Source organism: Malaya genurostris, chromosome 3 (genome assembly GCF_030247185.1).
Source record: "Malaya genurostris strain Urasoe2022 chromosome 3, Malgen_1.1, whole genome shotgun sequence".
Taxonomy (NCBI): domain Eukaryota; kingdom Metazoa; phylum Arthropoda; class Insecta; order Diptera; family Culicidae; genus Malaya; species Malaya genurostris.
In genome coordinates this window covers 205379935-205401289 of record NC_080572.1, presented here as the reverse complement: position 1 = coordinate 205401289, position 21355 = coordinate 205379935, and the positions used below count along the sequence as shown (strand labels likewise).

General features: G+C 38.0%; 1 protein-coding gene across 2 annotated transcripts in view; it reads left to right on the top strand.

Annotated features, from left to right (window-relative positions):
- LOC131439447 (protein rhomboid) overlaps positions 1 to 21355 on the top strand; it is a 206971-nt gene that overhangs the window by 153501 nt on the left and 32115 nt on the right. Inside the window, exon 1 of one of the 2 annotated variants that reach the window (XM_058610450.1) lies at positions 7665 to 8355. The exons of the other annotated variant lie outside the window; for it this stretch is intronic. The gene's annotated coding sequence lies outside the window, so the exon portion shown is untranslated. Of the gene's footprint in view, positions 1 to 7664; positions 8356 to 21355 lie in introns of those variants that run through there. 2 annotated transcript variants of the gene reach the window in all.

Below are 21355 nucleotides of genomic sequence, written 5' to 3'. Positions count from 1 at the left end.
GATTACGGAAGATAGTCATGCATGAAACTCTTCCGTGTTATTCTCTATAGTTAAGATATAGCAACATTTCCTTAGGGAGTGCGTTTTACCCCATCTACCCCTATTTGTTCCTTCCTTCCTTCCTATTCATTAGCCGATCTACATTCGAACCGGCGCCAGTACTGATCATTCAATTCTGGGGTTAGCAGTAGATGTACATTGAAGGATAATTTCTAATTCCAGGACTGATCATCTAGCAATTCTCTGTACGATTTCTGGTGATCCCGATCATTAATGAAGTGGAAACCAGGGACATATTTTTGTGTACCGAAGTTTCATATTGTTGGTCATACGTTATTGAGTCAATAATCAATCTACACTCGAAAAAAGAGAAATTCTTGGAATATGCGATAGGGGCTGATTAGGACTTCTGATACATTTTATATATCAACAACATTGAAGGACAACAACAACCTCGGATTTACCAATTATGAATAATACATAAATCACTTTTTCGTGTCAGAAGGATTATCCTCCTCATAAAGCCATGTCCAACAGATGAAATATTTATCTTAATGAAACTGATCGAGTTACAATGGTATCTTTCTGCAAGAAACAGCAGTAGGTTGTAACATTATTAGTTATATCGTCTCAAAACAGAATGTTTACATTTTTTTATATTAGATCTAAAAGCAATGTACTATTTCATGCCCCATAATGATGATCGACTGTGATCATCCGAATCGCACGAATATAGTCACCGGAGCATCGATCAGTGCGAAGATGAGAGAGTCCCAAAATGAGATAGATCATATGAGAATGCTCCACTAGGTTGCACACGCAAGAATGAGACCATCATAGTTCTCCACTAATTCAGTGTGCTTAGCAACTGATCGTGAAGGCGGAGTTTATGCGCATGCCTGTTTGTACATACTCTTTCTCTCTCTGTTCCAAATTCTCCATGTTTGTTGAAACTGAGATTGTATCCTACTCATTTCGTTAGCGACCACTTATAAGCATAGCCCTTCATCCTGTGATTGGCGTTAACTACGATATCTAGGTTTATTTTTGTTGCTTTGGGCTTAGATGAAATTAGAACTTCCCTTTAGAAATTTAGAAATCCCTTTTTCATTTCACTGCTGTGTCAGGTTTAGATTGTTCCTGTTCAGTTATCCTTGTTATTTCATTCCGTATAATTGATAGAAATTCAGCTTTTCGAGTGGCATTTTCTCTGTAAATGAATTAAGGCACCGCCATAGCAAATTATTCGATACAGATTGCAATGAACTCTCATGTTTTGTGTATCAAAACTTTTGTCGAAGCAGATTATTTGCAACCCAGTTTCTTTAGAACAGGAACGTTACGATTCAGACTAACCTTAATAAGTTTGAAACCTTAATAAGTTTGAAATCATCAATCACTGGGTTTGATTAGCAACAAATCTTGATATGTTAAATGGGCTGATCAATAAGTTCTCGGACTATTTAAACTCAGTCTAGACTCAGCATACCACCGACAAACGGTTGATTTATATGGAGCAGAGTTGTCGTAGTACTTTTCAAGCTATTGTTGAGCTTGTGCTGTGTTTTTTAATAAAAAAATAATTATAATTATTTGATTATAGCCGAGCATTGCAAGAAATCCGGCTACAATACACCGATAGATGCGACAAAGTAATTTTGCAATATGACAATGCTTGCCCACATGTTCCACAGTCGCTCAAAACATACTTAGCAACGCTCAAATGGGAAGTCCTACCGACGACACGACTTGCCACTCGTCTATTAAAACTGTATCGGAAATTTAACTACCCCTCAGTAACTCGTAATGTCAAAGCGAAATCGCTTGGAAAAATATTCAAACTGGCAACGCAAGTTGATATTTTAATGATTTTGAATAACAGTTACCATAACCTTGGTAACTGTATATTGAAGACTTAAGAAATGTAAACAAATGAAACTGCAAAACGGGTATATTATTACGAAAAAATAAAAATGGATTCATCGGTTCAAGTGGAAGATCCGTTTTATGCGGTTTCTGTTAGAGCAGTGGATCAATTAGTCGGGGTCTTGGTGTAGTAATTTTAGTCACATTTGTGGCTTGAAATTAGCCTATGGGTAGGACTACAAAGTACTACTGTATTTGAAAAGGATACACGGATTTGGCATTCAAAATAATTATGCCATGCTACTACCGATAAACAATGATACCTGAAATAAATTCTACTTGAAGGAAACTGACATACAAAAAACTAAACTGATCTTGAAATGATCGAATGTACTGCAGAAGTTTGGACTCACTAGGGAAAATCCTTTTGTTTTTATTCGTCATTTTTTTTGTCACTCTTCTCAGATAGTTTAATGTACGTAATAGTATGAAATAAAATTAGTGAATGATTTTTAAGCGTTTCCCTCAATTCTCATTTATTCATTGTATTGGCAAAATTTTATCAGACAAATGAACTTTGGCAAATGTTTTTCTAGGGAACAGTATATCGCCCTTGCATAGGCCGTACATGTCCAACTCTAAGATCATTTCCGAATACGGTGAACTGCAAAGAGTAAAATCTGTGTTAGCCGAATGAAAATGATTTGGAACGTAATCATGGTATGTTTATATACCACAACATACCTATATTGAAAGCTCACAAATAAAATTTCATGCACTCACTTTTATTACAGCTTGCACTCATGATGGCTGTAACATTTGCACGTTCTACTTTCTTAGGTTACTCTTATAAAGTGGTAATGAGGGACCAAAAGTTAAATAATTTTAACTGTTCCTCAATTTAGTTTTGTTTATTTATTCGGGGTTCCTAGGTAACTAGCTCGTAGCAACTTAAACAGTGTTGCTCGAGAATAATATTTTTATCATTATCAAGGGGTCGCTATATTTGTGGTAACTGGTGGTAAATCGCTAACAGACACGTTTTATTTCGATTTTTCTTCGGAGTGCCTGGTCGTGTCGTCGGTCCTACCCCACATGCCGTAAATCCCAGACATTGCTCTTACCAATTACTACTAGTTTTGGTCGTAACAACATGGTCTGGCTGACCAGCACTTCTCCAATTGAGATGAAGTCAAAAAATGGTTCGATTCGTGGATTTCAGCTAAACCAGTCGAATTTTTCAAAAAAATTATCTGCGAATTACCAGAAAGATGGGAAAAGTAGTGGAAATCGATGAACAACACTTTGAATATTGAATTTGTGATCATTTTTGTCAATGAAGTTTCAAATTTCGCTAAAACAGTACGAGATTATTTATTCCCCTAATAGAGGATTTTAACAGCGTTTTGTTTTTAAATTGCACTACACCGCACCGGTGTGTTACTATAAAAAGTGCTACCAGCGTTATCGGTGCAGAAAAGATGTAATGCAATTCTCGGTTAATTTTTCAAAAGGGCGTATACGCAAGTGACAGTTTCTCTTTATTTACTTTCTCTTCCATTAATTACCAAGCGGTTTCCATGTTTATCACTCAACTCTTTGCATGAAATGATACCCGAAACTTTCGACTTTCAAACAAAATAGTGATATTAAAGAAAATCTTTTTAATCATATCACAATAATCGAAAGAGAGAGTGATTAAAGTTTATGTCACTTGCTTATAGGCCCTTTTGAAAAATTACCCGAGAATTGGGAAAAATAATCAGGTTTTAGTACAACCTCCGCTGCCCGGTTAGTGTTATGTAAAAATTAAAACGCAATTAGTCTATAATTATATATCTTTCCTGTTAAAAAAAATTTGACTCGATTATGCCATTACGCAAAATCTTTACTAATATTGCAGACAATTGACAAAATCTGTCTAAAAATCTGTTTGACTGTCGGAAATAAGAAAAAATGATCAAATTCCAGTTAATTACAAAAATAGACAATGTTATGCACCAAAAATTTACAGAACATTTGTGTTTATTTCACTTATTTACTTAAGCTTTTTTAATATTATGGCCAAATATATAAAAATGACAACTTGTACGAGGAAAGTCACTATTAGTGAATTCGAAGCTTTTCTAGTGTTTAGTGTTTTAGTCTTCTTCATTTTTTAAATGAGACTAATCGCATTATTATGGTTTTAAGCTCAAGTTTAAAATAAATATATTGAAGAAAATTAAGGAGACGTTTATTCTATTACATTATTACATCGAATATAATCATAAAATTTACTTTTTCAGTGAATAAATGTGCAAAGTGCACAAATTTTATAAACCTCTTCCTCGAAATCAGTTCTGAACAATTTGCAGATTCCGAGCTCTAGCGTTTTGAAGAATGTGCACACACAACTAAATAGTTTCTTTTCAAAAATCAGTCTAAAGTCGAATTCGTGGATAGAAGATGCATGAAAAGCAAATGATTTGTCATACTGAAAGCGTGGCAAAGTTTGATCTAAATTGAAGTAAGTGAATTCTGATGACATGCGACCCGTATCTGGATTTGCTCTTATGATAATTGCTGACGGATGTGTGCGTCTCAGATAATATTCTATTATACTTACAATGACACTCCATAAATCAAATTTTTAATGAGTTGATTACTGAATGTTCTGTATGTAAGTATGTAAAGTCTTACTGACCTCTAAAATTAATTCCGTGTGTACTCATGTGGGTTTTCACTATTTTTGAGTAAGTTTCACAAATACCAATCTCTCTAATCGGTACAGAACGATTTTGCAACACGATTTGCTTCGCCGATTCAATGGCTATATATGCAATTATAATTACGTGTTCGCTCCGTAAAATGTAAAAATAGATCAACTCTTGTCTGTTCACGCTGAAAAATCCCGACTGTTTAAAACAACAAAACGGTTTGATGCCTAAAGTTGATTCAAACCAAGATATCACAGATTCAAACATAATATGCTTGCTGTAAAATAGAATATAGTAGTTCCAAACAAATGTTGTTTATTAAAAAAAACATTGGTTGAATCAAACCAGAATTGTTATTGTCACTATATCAACAAGAAAAAAATTGTTAGAATTATCAGGATATTATTTTTACAATGTTGTTTTTAATATGAAAATACCCGCATATACGACCCATACAGTGCAAATTACATTAGAGTATATTTAAAATTGTGACGCTTTGTATATCAAAAAAAATCAAAAAATTTAGAAAAATTTGAATCGATTTTTTCGACATGCTGATTTATTATATGAGACTGAGTATGTAAGAATGAGCAATAATTTGAATTCTAATTTCTGCATTCGTATAGTGGTTCACAGAATAGCGAAATAATGAGCACACAGATGCCAGATTTTCAGATTGGTATGTAAATTGACAATTTGGTTTGTTAGCAGACTTTGCAATTAAGCAGACTTTTTTGTAGATTTTCGAAGTTTTTATAAACAATCGTCCAATTTAATGACTTTTGCTATTACTGTAGGGCTTTTATTTGGTTTTTCTCGTCATACTTTCAAATTTTGAGCTCCCATAGGAGCATTTCTAGTACGCAGACGCACAAAATTTCAGCTGGCATCTCTGCCAGAATATTGGACAGTACCCGAATAAAAAATATTGTAGAAAAACAATACGATTTGCTGTTACAAAACCTGCCACAATTTTGCTTTGACCATTGAAAAATATTTTAATGTATTGTTATACACTATTCAATCAATTGTGAAAATGCTTTTTACAATAGAATGTATAGGTTGTTAAGTATCGTAACAATTCAAATCCTAAAGTTTTCTCATACATATTTTCTTGGAAAACAATAACATGTACAGTGTGCATATTGTTTGAAACACCACGTGTACAATGAATTCAATTGTAGAATCGTAGGAACAATATATTGAATCGTTGGAAATGGAAAAAATCTTGTCAAGATACAATAAAATGTATTGTAACCCATATATCTAATTGTGAATCAATTGTTTTTGCTGTAAAATCAATGGTTTATTTTTTTACGGGTAGTTTTAACCCCTTCGCTGTTTGTTGAATTGCATTAGAGCCACACGAACAATTAATCGGCTGGTGGATTGAGGTCATTGCAGTTTCAACTGGTAATATTCCTTAGCGACAAGTGTTATTTCATTGTTCATTGAATACATCAACAAATCGATAGTCCCACGACAAAAGGGCCTAACTGCAAATGAGAGCCTCTTTTTGTTTACTTTCTCTTTTGATTATTACGGAGCCATTATTGCAAATTCTCTAAAGTTTCCAATATAAATCGAAAGATTGTAGTTTTACCTTGAAAGTTTTGCGAAGAGTAAAGCGTCAAATATAAAATCAGTTCGGTAAATCGTGAATGAAAAAGTAAACAAAGAGAAACTGTAATTTGCAGTTAGGCCCTTTTGTCGTGGGACGGTCGAATTGTTTTAACCCCTTCGCTGTCTGTTGTATTGAAATTGATTAGCATTAGAGCCACAAGAAAAATTAATCGGCTGGTGGATTGAGGTCATTGCAGTTTCAACTGGTAATATTCCTTAGAGACAAGTGTTATTTCATTGTTCATTGAAAGCATCAACAAATGTATATCTGTCAAAGACGACCAACTTTTTAGAGTGGACTATTCACGATTTTTTGTTATAGTTTATTTTTATAGTCAAAATCGACAATGTTTCGAATAAAGCAAGAGGTTTTGAATAGCAAACCGTCGATTCATATAAAATATGAATGAAAAGGAAAAATACTAAGCACAAAATAACCATTATGTCAAATAAATAGCACACGTTTAAAAATCCGTGCAAGTTGTAACCGATGGCATATCTCATGTGCATTATCAAAATGAATTCATTATGATTGAAGTTTACTTAATAATTATTCTGTTAATAGAAATTTGTCATTGTAACGATCAATTTAAAAAATATTTTTTCTGGCTTGTGGTCTCGAAGGAGTTGAATCGATGCGAATGACAATTTCGCTATCTTTGTGGCATTTTGTCGCTATCTTATCGCATCGCAATCTTTTCTAGCCGACAATGAAAATTACAATACTAAGCAAAAATAATGCTTGTAATCTTTCACACGACTTTTGAAATAATGCCATTACCATCTTAGAATGTTATCTTGGCCTTTTGTGACTTTTTTCACTATACTACAGTATAAAAAAGCATAAACAGAGAGCACACTTTCCGCTTCGTGAGTAGGGAAGAGCGCGTTCACCCGAGTAGGAACATTCGTATTTTTTTCAATGCTCTTCTCTTCGAAGCTGTTGAGTATTTACTTTGTATTCTCATATAAAACACTCTCTCGCTCACGTCAATATTGCTTTTCTCCACGATGCCGAAAGAGATCGAGACCGCACATGCCGGCAAATTGTGTGTTTTCCTTTTGTGCTGAGTTTCGGTCTGCTGCTGTTGCTGCCGTGCCAAGAGCCAGGTCGCTTCGCTACTAGGGATGTCGTAATATCGATCGTTTAATCGAGTAATCGATTAATAACCCAGATAATCGAGTAATATTTAATCGATTAACTTAAAACTAATATTCGATTATTGAGCTAATCGAATAATTAAAAAAATCCCATAGTAATAATCGAATGAATGATCGAGTAATCGAATAATAACCCAGATAATCGAATAAATTTCAATCGATTAGTTTCAAAATTATACTCGATTACTAAATAATCGAGTAATTCGAAATTTCCGACATCCCTATTCGCTACTTCCTCAAAAGTGAAGTACTTATGTGCTGTACGAAACTCCTGTGCGGCCAGCGGCGGCTGATATTAGTACGGTGCAACGCGTGAAGCCGAGCCAGTCATTCGTTAGACATCGTCGGGAGTGGGTTGTAATACTGAGTTAGCACGTTGCATCAGTTCAGTTTAAGACGTCCTTTTGATTCGCTTCCGGAGCTAGAAACCGTTGATCCCGGCCTCGGTGGTCCCATCAGTACTACGAAATTATCAAATCTGGTGAAAAATTACCCAAACCAGTGACCGCGGCAACCCGGCAATTGAACTGCGGGTAGAAAAGTTAGAAGAAGCGTGCTATTGTGTAATTTGTAGCAGAAATTAAAACGAGAATATAAGGTTATTGTCACAATTCTGAATGAGGTAAATAAATAACAGCAAAATTTGATCGAATATTTGTGATATCGAGTCTAGTATTCTGGACGAGTTCTGTGCGGGAATAATAAAAGTGGCCCGTGTTTGGCAAAACAGCAGGAAGAAAATCGAAATAGAAGCCGTTTGTTTATAGGGAAAGTATGAAAAACAAGTGTGTTCCCTTTTTGCTAAGTAAAAAGTGAGAGGAAGAAAAACGAGGCCACAAACAGGATTTTTAGTGCAGTAGCAATTTGCCTTAGCTACATTCCATAAGCGGAAACCGAGCAGCCAATAGTTCTCGCACGGAGGAGGAAAACAACCGTTCCGGAAGGAAAGAAGTTGAGGAAACGAAAAATTATATTCTTTCCCCATTTCTGGATACGATAGCAATGGGTGAGTTGGGATTTTTGCTGTAAGATATTTTGGTAATGGGTCGTGAAATAAACCAGTGAAGGGCAAGCAATCTGAAATCTAGAACGTTTCCAACAAATGGGGATTTTGATTGTGATTGGGAACTCTGGAATAATATTTTCGAATTGACTTAGTTATCACTTACTGAACATTTCTAAAGTTGATTGATTATACGCATGAGAAAATGGATGTCATTTGCATGTTCAGGATTGATGTAGAAAAAGCAATTTATTGTTTTTTCCAAGTCCTGGATAACCGTGATAGGTAATTGTCAATTTAAATTTATTCTTTAGTAATTGCAGAGAAAAAATTGACTGCATTAACAGTCATACTTTACAATCAATCTGTCTCATATTTGCTGAAACAATGTGCTAGTGAAACGAAGAGAATCGTTTTATTTTAATTTCATTGAAATCAGTAATTTTAATTTAAACTGCAATTAGAAAGTTTCCACTGGCCCCAAAATAAAGGTCATTCGCATTTTACTTTTTGGCTGTTAATGTAAACAAGGTGTAAAAAACGTCGACGAAAACCTCCCGCAGTCATGCGGATCGTTGCCGGAGAATGATTTCGACCCGTCCGTCACCACCCGTAAAGCTATGTTCGTTTCATTTCTAAAATTCGATTTGAAGAGTTTGCGTTGCTTGATTTACGCGTAGGTGCTCCCGAAGTCATGAAAAGGTGTCTTAAGTATCTTGCAACGAACGCGGGAGTCAGGGCGTAGAAGAGCATTCCTAAACCGTCAAAAGTTGTCTAGTTCTTGATTTAGCCGTCGCCACAGTCATCGTCAATGACATCGCTGCCGTGGCCTCCGCGACTGACGCTAACATCATCATCATCATCATCTCAATCGTGCCACTTTGCCGCAAGTTCTGTGCGAAGCTTGTGGTGGCGATGTGGAGTTGCTTGGATAAATAATTGAATCAATTTTGTTTATTTCCCACGCACTTGTCATTTATTTTTCTCCTGCTTTCTCTCTCGCTCTCGCTCTCTTTCTTTGATCCAGTATGGTACCATTGCACAATCCATAACTGGCAGGGACAACGATGAGCCCAAAGAAATATGTTCCTTTACTAGGCGCAGCCTACACCCGGACCTCCGGGGGTCTTTTTCTATCCAACAGCATTTTCGATTTACTAACGAACTACTGGAAATTTAAGCAATCAACTGTCAGGGATAGTACATGTCTGTTAAGAGTTCAACAGTTTTCAGTTTTAGTGTATCTTTCATACGGTGAATTATATAAATTAGAAAATTCAAGCATAAGATAAACGTAATCTTTTTCCTTGAAGTTTTAGACTGTTGTAAATTATATCCCTGAATGATTAATAGTCTTCAACGTTCAATCGATCATTACGTATCTATTTATAATCTTTTTTTAAATTTAAGTTTCAGTAGTTATTGTGAGCAAGTATTGGATGAAATCATATTCGTTCTTCAATATCTCTTTAACTTAATATCTTCTAGAAACATATCGACCTTAGTTTTTATTTGCACTGCGAAGATCCAAATCCGGATTTCTACACAATGTTGTATCTTTTCAGATATTATAAAGACTATTGGTATTATAAATGGATCGAAAAAAGCTTATAGTATTGAGGAATTTCAAGGAATGGAATAGGAATTTGCAGAGAATCTGCACCCATATCAGGAAAACTTTTGCGTCAGTGATTTTCTTTACAAACATTATATATGAACTTTTCAGTCCTTTTCCGCTATGCCTAATTCCATAAAAAACTTTCACGATATGAACTTTTGATTTGATGTATAACATAACAAATATACTCAATAAGTTCACTTTTCATTAGCAAATGACAATACTTATTAGCAAATGAGTTTACTCACAATAATAAACATAATTTGGATATTGTATGGAATCGCGATCGTTAGATTCCAAATTGGGGGGAATCTACTTCATAGAATTTAAAATGCACAAACTTTGCTCGTGGAGGATCAAGATCGCCATAAATTAGTCACAAAGGTGGAATGAGAAGTCCCGGGCCTAACAAAGAAATAGTCGATTTTTTAACGGAAAAACTTTTTTGTTCTTCAGTATAATCTACACGGATAAAAATCCATTGATGGTATCATGATTAAAAATCATGAAATCATGAAACATGTCAATCATGCCTTAGGGGGGACGTGAATAGCGTGATGGGTTAGTCGATGCCTTTCGCGCAGTCCACCTGGGTTCGATTCCCAACCCCGCACATAGGATCAGAAAAATTTTCTGACCCGAAGAGGCGAATGACCTTAAGGTTAAAACCTTTATAATTGAAACAAAAAAAAATCATGCCTTATTATTCATGATTTCATAAGCAAAATTATTGATATCATGAATAATAACTCATCTCCTATAAACGTTTTCATGACATCAATCATTTTACTCATGAAATTTAATGAGAAGACATGTTTCATGATTTCATGATTTTTAATCATGGTACCAGAAATGGATTTTTATCCGTGTAGAGCGATACACTTGACCTATCGGCCCTCTTACATTGTGATATCCTTTGAAAAAAGAAAGATTTGTGAAGCCCGTCAAAATAGGCTCCCGTTTCTGCAATGACCTGAGGTCCGGGACCTTCAATTCCATGTAGCACGAGTGTCAATCAAACGCTAACAAAAAACTGAAGAAACAATATGCACTGAGTACTACATTATCCGAAAAGTTATATATTCGGTCAAATAACTTTCGGTTTTCGGTGAAATAACTTTCGAAAAATGACCTTGACTGGATCAGATATAATTTTGCTGGAATAATTTATTGTGCTTATAAACGGACGTTGTATTGATCTGTAGGATATTTAATTTCATTTTAAGATATTGCTATTTAGTACAAAGTGTGAACTGGTTTTGTTCAAAACCTATAATCAAATTTCCAAACTCGAGTTAGATGTCATAGCTTGAATAAAGTTACATTTTGAACAATGAAAGCAGAAATACGACACCGATTACAGAGCATATTCAAACGAATTCATTTTCACTAACAAAAAATCGGTTAGTGAACGGTTAGTAACGGTTTTAAAACTAGATTTAACTTATTATTTGGTTTAAAATATTCGATGAATGTATATTATTTGAGATGTGTGCTTGCAAAAAGGATGAAAATAGTCGTGAAAAGTGTAAATGTGTTGCGCTCTGTTTTATCGAAGATCATTTAGAAACGGGTCCCCGTGGTAGTTGAGATAGAAGATTCAATTTCACTAAATGACACAAGAAACCATTAATGCTCAGGGTTTTAGCAGTATCGAACAGTATAAACAGGTTTTTTTTTTTTCATAAATACGTTTATTTCTTAAGGCAGTTTACATAAGTTTTTCTTCGCCGTAGCATCACTTTTACATAATATTCTTATCCTAATTTAATTCTAACATAGTCACAACGTTTTGCATTTATTAAAACATATTCTCTTATTACTTAAATATCATCTTAGGTAACTCGTCATTAATTATGAAATCTACTCGGAAATATTATTTGAACCAAACGAATAACTTCTATAAATTATAAAATAAGCTGTTATTTTCAGACATTTTGTTAATAATTTCATAAACTGTTTCGAGTTTGTTTGTATCATTACATTATTTTTATTCTAATTTAGCTATTGGTTGAACTCATGGACGCAGCTGGGATCAGAACTAAGTCTTGAAAGGGGCCTTTATTAAATTGAAACTCCAGTTTTCTTTATGAAATGATAAATAAGTTTCATGTATGAAAGGTCACGACAAGCAAGAATGTCTCGAACTGGGATATTGGATAGTCTACCTTGGGTACGCAAAGAATTTATTAGTTGAGATCTGACATCACGATACTCCACGCATGTCCAAACGACATGATCAATATCTCGATAACCTTCGCCACAAGCACAATGATTAGTCTCGGAGAGCCCAATTCGAAGGAGATGTGCATCTAACGTGTAGTGATTGGACATGAGTCTGAACATCACACGAATGAAATCTCTACTCACATCCAGTCCCCTGAACCATGCCTTTGTCGATATTTTCGGAATAATTGAGTGCATCCACCGACCCAGATCATCTTTATCCCAAGAGGCTTGCCAGCTGGCAAGTGTTCTTTGGCGAGACGAGCTATAGAATTCGTTGAAAGCAATTGGTCTCTCATAAATTTCACCCTCAATAGCACCACCTTTGGCTAAAATATCGGCTCTTTCATTGCCAGGAATGGAGCAATGAGCCGGGACCCAGACTATAGTGATTAGATAATTATTGTTCAATATGTCGTTCAGGCACTGTTTTATTTTGCCCAGGAAAAACGGTTCAGTCTTGCCAGTCATGTTTGAGCGAATGGCTTCAATTGCACTCAGACTATCTGTGAAGAGGAAATAATGGTTTGGAATTAATGTGACGATTACACTCAAACTATAATGAACTGCTGCTAGCTCTGCTATATAAACAGATGCAGGTTCTTGAAGCCTAAATGAGGCCGAAACATTATTGTTGAACATACCAAACCCTGTCGCTTCTTCAATTCGCGATCCGTCCGTGTAAAACATTTTCTCAGAGTCAATATGCCTGAACTTACTTGAAAATATTTTTGGGATTTCCGTCGAACGTAGATGATCCGGGATTCCACGCACTTCGCGCTGCATGGATGTATCGAAAAATAAAGTTGAGTCAGGGACATTTAGGAGGCTGACACGGATAGGAATATATCTTGAAGGGTTGATTTCCTGTGACATATGGTTAAAATATACTGTCATGAATTTTGTTTGAGATCGAAGCTCGACTAGTCGTTCGAAATTATTAATTACCATGGGATTCAGCACCTCACATCTTATTAGCAGGCGTGATGAAAGCTCCCAAAATCGATCTTTTAATGGAAGAACTCCCGCCAGAACTTCAAGACTCATTGTATGTGTCGAATGCATGCACCCTAAAGCAATTCGCAAACAACGATACTGAATTCGCTCCAGTTTGATAATATGAGAGTTTGCAGCGGAACGAAAGCAAACGCATCCATATTCCATCACTGAAAGTATCGTTGTCTGATACAATTTTATTAGATCTTCCGGATGAGCACCCCACCAAGATCCTGTTATTGTTCGAAGAAAATTTACTCTTTGTTGGCATTTTGTTATCAGAAACCTAATGTGTCCTCCCCACGTGCATTTGGAATCGAACCACACCCCGAGGTATTTAAAAGTTAAAACCTGTTGGATCATTCTTCCCATCATATGGAGCTGAAGCTGCGCGGGATCATGCTTTCTTGAAAAGACGACTAACTCTGTTTTCTCCGCAGAGAATTCGATACCAAGATGAACAGCCCAATCGGACAAGTTATCTAAGGTATCTTGCAATGGTTTATGCAGATCAATAGCTTTGGGTCCAGTAACTGAAACCACGCCATCATCTGCCAATTGTCTTAGTGTACATGGGGTTACTAGACAGCTGTCAATGTCATTTACGTAAAAATTATAGAGGAGCGGACTGAGGCATGAGCCTTGCGGGAGACCCATGTAACTATTTCTGAGTGTTGCCAAATCGCCATGTGAAAAATGCATGTGTTTCTCTGACAAAAGGTTGTGCAAATAATTATTTATAACCGCTGGGAGTCCATTTTGGTGAAGCTTGTCTGAAAGAACATCAATGGAAACTGAATCAAATGCTCCTTTAATGTCTAAAAATACAGATGCCATTTGTTGCTTTTGAACGAAGGCAATTTGGATGTCAGACGAAAGTAATGCAAGGCAATCATTCGTCCCTTTATTTCTACGGAAGCCAAACTGAGTATCTGACAACAAACCGTTCGTCTCGACCCAAGTGTCGAGACGTCGTAGAATAATTTTTTCGAAAAATTTTCTGATGCAGGACAACATCGCAATGGGTCTATATGAGTTGTGATTGGAAGCTGGTTTCCCCGGTTTTTGAATGGCGATAACTTTCACTTGTCTCCAGTCAGGTGGAACAATATTTTGCTCAAGAAACTTGTTGAACAATTCCAACAAACGTCTTTTTGCGAGGTTGGGCAGATTCTTCACCAAGTTGAATTTAATTCTGTCCAACCCTGGAGCGTTATTGTTACAAGACAAGAGTGCTATAGAAAATTCCATCATTGAAAATGGGTTATTAATAAAACCATTATTTGAAGGAGATTCCCGTATAATGCTCTGCGTAGGAACAGAATCTGGGCAAACTTTCCTAGCAAAGTCAAATATCCATCGGTTCGAGTATTCATCACTCTCATTGCCCACGTTACGATTCCTCATTCGTCTGGCCGTGTTCCAAAGAGTGCTCATTGAGGTATCTCTTGACAAACCTTCGACAAAATGTCTCCAATAGCTACATTTTTTGGCTCGAAGTATGCTCTTGTACTTGGTTTCTAAAACCATAAGTTTTTCAAAATTCTGAGGAGTTCCTCCTCCCCGTTTTAGAAACGTCTTGCAAGCATTTTGTTTTGCGAGTTTAGCCTCTGAGCACTCTTTGTCCCACCAGGGGTTGGGAGGCCTTCTGTTAGTCGTTGGCCCAGGAAAGCGTTTAGTTTGGGATTGTTCTGCTGCCTCCAGAATCGAACAAATGAGGAAGTCATATTCTTCAAGTGGAGGGAGCTCTTCCATTGAATTCAAAATACTAGAGATACTACTTTGGTATTTAATCCAGTCGATATTTTTTGTCAAATCATATGGAATACTAGCGGAAGTAGCAATGCAATTGCTACTGCTAATTAAGATGATGATTGGTAAATGATCGCTACCGTGTAAATCAGGCAGTATTTTCCAGGTGCAATCTAGTCGAATTGATGTTGAGCAAAGAGATAGATCTAATGCACTTGGGCGTGCCGGAGGTCTTGGGATCCGTGTCATGCTACCCATATTTAATACCGTCATGCTAAAATTGTCACAAATGTTTTGTATTAAAGATGATCTGCTATCATTGTAAACGGAACCCCACATAGTACCGTGCGAATTTAAATCCCCCAGAATCAATCGTGGTGCAGGAAGGGCTTCAACCATTTCATTAAGCTGTTGCTGTCCAACTTGTGCTTTTGGAGGAATATAAACCGAAGCTATGCAAATATCTTTGCCTTTAATGTTTATTTGGCAAGCAACAACTTCTATACTAGAAGTTGAAGGGATGTTTAATCTATAAAAGGAATAGCATTTCTTAATTCCCAAAAGCACTCCACCATACGGAAGTGTCTCTATCGAGACGTATAATGTTAAAATCATTAAAATTTAAAGCTATGTTTGAAGTAAGCCATGTTTCGCATAAAGCAAATACATCACATTTTTGACTATGCAATAATATTTTAAATGAATCAAGTTTTGGCATGATGCTTCGACAATTCCACTGCAGGACAGTGATTGTATCATTTGCGACGGGTGATAAATTATCCATCAAAAGATACAAAACCTGAGACAATTGGCCATTGAGCTGATAACTGCTTCAAAAAGGTTCTAGCTATTGGAAGGAATGCCATTATGAGGGTCTTTAAGGGTTCAGATATATTGAATGCTGAGAAAATCCATTCAACAATTTCCGAAAACTTCAGTAATCCTGTTGGTGGCTGTGAAATGGAGCCCACTGGATTATTATCTTTTTCTGTACTAGATCCTGGATTGGTTTGTGAATTTGACAAACCAGGAGGCACAGTCTTTGGTTTTGACTTTTTTTGTTTAACACGGGGATCTTTTTTTGAAGATGAAATTTTAGGTGTCTTTTTTGGTAATTTGGAGGAAGACTTCTTTCTCTTAACTGACCCTTGGGTAGTGATAAACGAATTACCTTCACTATTTTCGTCAGAGTCAGAGTCCTCTGGTTCCTCTAGATTTGAAAACCCGTTTTCGGTTTCCAAAGGGGGGACATCAATTACCGTTTTAAGCATTTCTGCATATGTGCGCTTAGACCGTGCTTTTAAAGAAAGCTTAATTTTGTCTTTGTGCACTTTAAATGCAGTGCATACTGAAATATCATCATGAGGACTATTCCCACAATAAATACATTTTTCAATTTCCTTGTTGCAATCATTATCTTTATGAGGCCCTTCACACTTAATACATTTTGGTTTATTACTACAGTAAGTAGCTGTGTGGCCGAATTTTTTGCAGTTCGTACAATTCATTACATTTGGAACAAAAAGCCGAACAGGGAGGCGAATTTTATCGACATAGACATGGGACGGCAACGCAGACCCGGCAAATGTCACTCGAAACGAGTCTGATGGGCGATAAACTTTTTTTTCCTCTTCATGAACTACTGAGTACAGTTGTTTGCACTCCAGTATTTTCACACCCTCAAGCATAGAGTTCTTGAAACGACCAACACCATGCTTGAGTAAATCATCTACCGAAAGACTCGCTTCGGTAACAACACCGTCAATTTCGACATCTTTGGAGGGTATGTAAACTTTATACTCTTTATTGAAATGTTCCGAAGAGACAATATCATTCGCGTGTTTCAAATTATTTACCACAACACGAATTTTATCGTTATTTACTTTTATGATCTCTTTGATTGAAGAGTATCGTGATGTCAAACCTTTAGAAATTTGTAAAATGTTTAATGGCTTTGATATACGTCTAAAAAAGACTATCCAAGGCCCAGAAGAGCTCTCCTGATATTTTTTCGTTCGTGGGGGTATCGGATTCATGCTAGGATTTACGTCCATGGATTCATCCATCACATTAAAATTTTTAACTAAACTTTAAAATAAAATTTGAAACCAACACTACACAGTACTCAATCAAAAGGAAAAGAAAAAACTTCTACCTTGAAATTGTTGTCTATCTCCGTTGCACTGCCGTGTAGATCCTCGTTGCTCTAGATGTTCTTGTTGGATGTATCTGGACGTTGATACAATGCTGAAGCTCACTGTAGCGATAGAATATGATGTGATGCTACTGCTACCTGACATCCAGCACCACTCGAATTCCGATTTGCTTTCGTCTTCGCCAGCTGTAACCAGCGCAGGTCACCGGTGTATACCTGCGTGTTGTATGGCAGTGGAAAGACCGAGTTGTCTTGTCTCCTTCTTCCTAGTGCTCCGCACCGATATGCTTCTGCACCGAAGTGCCTTCGCACCGGTGTGCCTTTGCACTCTCCTGCTTCTATGTGCCTTTGCACTCTTCCTCTTCGATGTGCCTTTGCACTCTCCTGCTCAGCACTTGTGGCTGTATATTGCGGCCTGGGTAGAGTTTGGGAAACGCCCTTTGTTGTTTCCTTCACCAGCTTGGCCCAGCACTAGGGCTCTCTTATGCAGCACGACTATACGTTTTAACGGCTGCTGCCAACAGGTCTCTACCTGTAGTTCAACCGTTGTCGTATTTAACGCGTGTAAACCAACCAGCGTTATTAAACTGTACGCTTCTATACACAACCTTCTCGGTTGAACGGCTATTACTGACTGACTGTATAAACAGGTTGGAAAGAGACTGACAAATGCAATAGCGAAATGAAAATTTGCGGAAAAGGTGTCACAGAGACCGAACTCGAACCCTCGAAGCTTTCTTCTGTTCGGAGAAATCGTTTTTCAATTAGCATTTGAAACACACGAAGGAACAGCCTATTGAACAGAAAATAAACCAAGCATGTTCAACTACCTACGGTAGGAACCAACGGCACTGATCTCTGACAGGTAGGGTACCGTAGAGGTATGACTATTTTTGAATTTAAACTCTGATTCAAGTACCGTCTCTGCGGTAACTTTTTCGTAGATTTGCATTTTGCAGTATCAATGGTCAGTTTTTTTCCGATCTGGTTTTCTCGTTAGATACTGATAAAAGCCCAAAACAAGTTCAAGACGGTTACAGGTCTTAAACAGTTACAGGACTTAAACAAATCGTTGATCATTAATTCTTGCTTTGCATATTTTCCATACAGCAAGTTCGCCACTTCCAGCTTCATTTCATTCATAAAAGACCTAGACACCAAAAAAACGCTTCAGCTCCCGGTGTCTGTTGTTGCGTTACAAGAATGCCTCTACCACCCAGAGGGATACAAACCGAGCCGATAATCATTCGCACAGTCTGCCGAGCGGGGCCTGGTAGTGGAAGTAAGCAAACCCTATTCATAATACAGCCGGGGCGTTGATTCTCGCGCATATGGTTCATGATCAAACACGTCTGGACGTGCGGCACTCGCGCGAGAGACGACGGCAGCAATGCTACCGTTTTTCTAGTTTAAGCGACCGCGTGCTGATTGACTGGTGCCTATATATGTAAAGGTGCAGTAACTGTGTCCGCGCACATAGGTGCCATGGATCGGTTAATTCATTCCGCCTGCGTTCAATCAGTTTACGCTAGGCTAAATTCAGCCAGGGGCGCGTACGGCCCTTTAGTTCCCCTACACGATCGCGGTATCATCATTTGCGTTAACTCCCATTCATTAGCTTCAAAACGGGGGACGAGAAGACAACTAGAGACTGGGATTGCCCTGTGGGTTTTTCATCGATCAATTGATTGAATTTCCAAAGCTGCTGGCCGCGGTCGATCTGTGAATGGCGTTAAGCCCAGGAAGAGACATTATATTTCAAACTTCTGTGTATCCGTTTCGCGATGACGAAGTCATGGCTTAGGTAATATTGATTGGAATGCCTCAATGGTACACACCTAAATAGGCAAGGTCGCGCTGAATCACGACGGTAGCGGTGGCGTGTGATTGTTGCTCTGACAAATTCACGACGCAACGTGACAGCGATTTGAGAAATTCCGTTGCATACGTCATAGCGTCATCGTCTGAGCTTGTGAGCGGTGCGTCACTCCATTTGTTGTTTTTTTTTGCTGCAAGATGATGTAATACTCGCCAGCTTCGGCTGATGAACTCGTTCAGAGTACTTGCATGTTAACGGTCTACCAGGTTCCTTCACTTAAACTATCACTGTATTACTAGAACTGCATCGTCTTCGAGAAGCTGCTACGAGTGACTAATTGCAATGATTCGTGCTTACAGGTAATTCGATTGCGTTGGCGTGTGGTACTTCCCCCGAATGGTTTTATCTTATCGTGTCGGAATGTTTTCATACCACTACCCTTATGCTTCAGTTGGTTAGTCTTGGCGGTCTCTTTTGTATGCAATTATTACTTCCATTGTTGCGCTGCGCTGCGTGAGAAACCGTGCCTTCATAATTTGGCAATCGTATTAAATCAATTTGGAGGGAAACCGAAGATTGCACCAATTTCTAAGATGGGTGGCTTGGCTCGAAAAGCTCGAGGCCACCGGTGCCGCACACTCGACGGGAAATCAAATTCAGTTATTTCACGTGGCATTGATGTTGATTACCTGTTAATTATGGCGAAATGGCCGAATCAACATTGGCGCTTGCCGCAATGTTACGAAGACAACTTGTTAGCCTTTGGTTCGGAGCCAAATTCACTGGTTGGTGTTATTACGTGTACGATGTGTACCATCACATCAGTTTCATTCAGACGGAGTGGTGTGCCTAATTCTTCAAACTCACACGTTGGTTACGACGAAAGGTACCATGGTCGGTTGTGTGTACCACCGGAGATAGGGAAAATTCACGTGGGAACTGCATACTTGCACTTCCATGTATACCCTATAGTGCTAGTGCTTGGCGCAGGAGCGGAAATAAATATCGAATAAAGATAATTGTCTCGCCTGTGCAACGATGCGGAACGATTGTGAAATAACGTGGGAGGAATTTCCGCTTCTAGCTACCCCTCTTACCAAACACCGCACTCATTCCACTTATTGGACTTCTGCTGGCGGGTCACCTACAAAGTGCAGAGAAATCCATCTCTTGAGTGTTGAATTGAGCAATTTATTTCCTGGTAGTCCGTGGCATTGCTTAAATTGGACGAGATAATTTTTTTTTTCGCCTTAAAAAATGACACCTAATCGCGACAGTTCAAACTAAATTTGGGTCAAGTTAACAGTGGTATCTCTACCATTTCGACTAATAGATTATGAAGAGGTACTGTTTTATTTTTTGTAGTTGGATCAAATGTGTGAAAACTAATTTAAATTAATTCACATATTACCAGGCACGACATGTCGCTTGTTGTAGGCCGAGCTGCGCGTACACCAGCCAGACATCATCGATGGGTGTGTGAGCGTCGAAGTTCTCACGTTGTTCCGCAATGTGTCAACACCACAGACGGTCGTGGAAGTAGCCGCCGACGCCGTCGCCGGTCGGTCGGTGCGACCAACATAGGTAACAGTAGAATAGCACTTTTGTTGTTCCACATTTCCACAGGTTACACTTTGCTGGAATGTTTGCTGCATTCCTCATCGGGGACTCTCTGAATACGAACAAAAATCAAATGAGCTGTCAATATTTGCCTTAGATTAAACAGTTTGCTCTGTAATTATGGCATACATTGTAACACAAGCATGCAATATTGACATCGGGTGTAGGGCTTGGGATTTTCTCGATTCAAACGTATGTTTGTATTTGTACACAAATGGGTCAGAGCGCACCAGTCATCGTACTGCGGTTGTTCGATAAACAAAGCCGCTGTCACCGTTGACACTTTCGGTAGTGATGGGAATAGCCAATAGAGCCAATACACTCTCGTTGTCGGCTTGTTTGGTTGGACCATCCGAGCCGCCGAATGCGATCGAACTTGTTTATCCAGAAGCCTACGCATATCCATACCGAACGGATTTTCGAGACATTGCGCACTACAGCCAGCGCAAAAATATAGCGATTATTCGAAGGAAGCAAGAACGCATCCAAAGATTCCCGAGGAGAGATCTTCGTACCGAAAGGTTTTATTATTTTTTTTTTTGTGGTGCGCGAAGGCTTTTATTTATCTTTTCGTTTTGCAGAAGTTGGCATTTCTTGGTACCTACTGCTATCGGCAGGCGGATGGGAATGCAGAACGTGGGACGCATTGCAGAACATTTGTCACTTTGCTTGAGACGCGAGGAGGCCAAAGTGCAACCGGCCTCCGTACAAGTGACTGCAAAAAAAAAGAGAGGGGACATTGTCTTTTTATGTAGCCCGAATCGACAGTTAAGACCAATGCGCACGGTGCCGGGCTTAGCGCCTGCGGTTATATTTA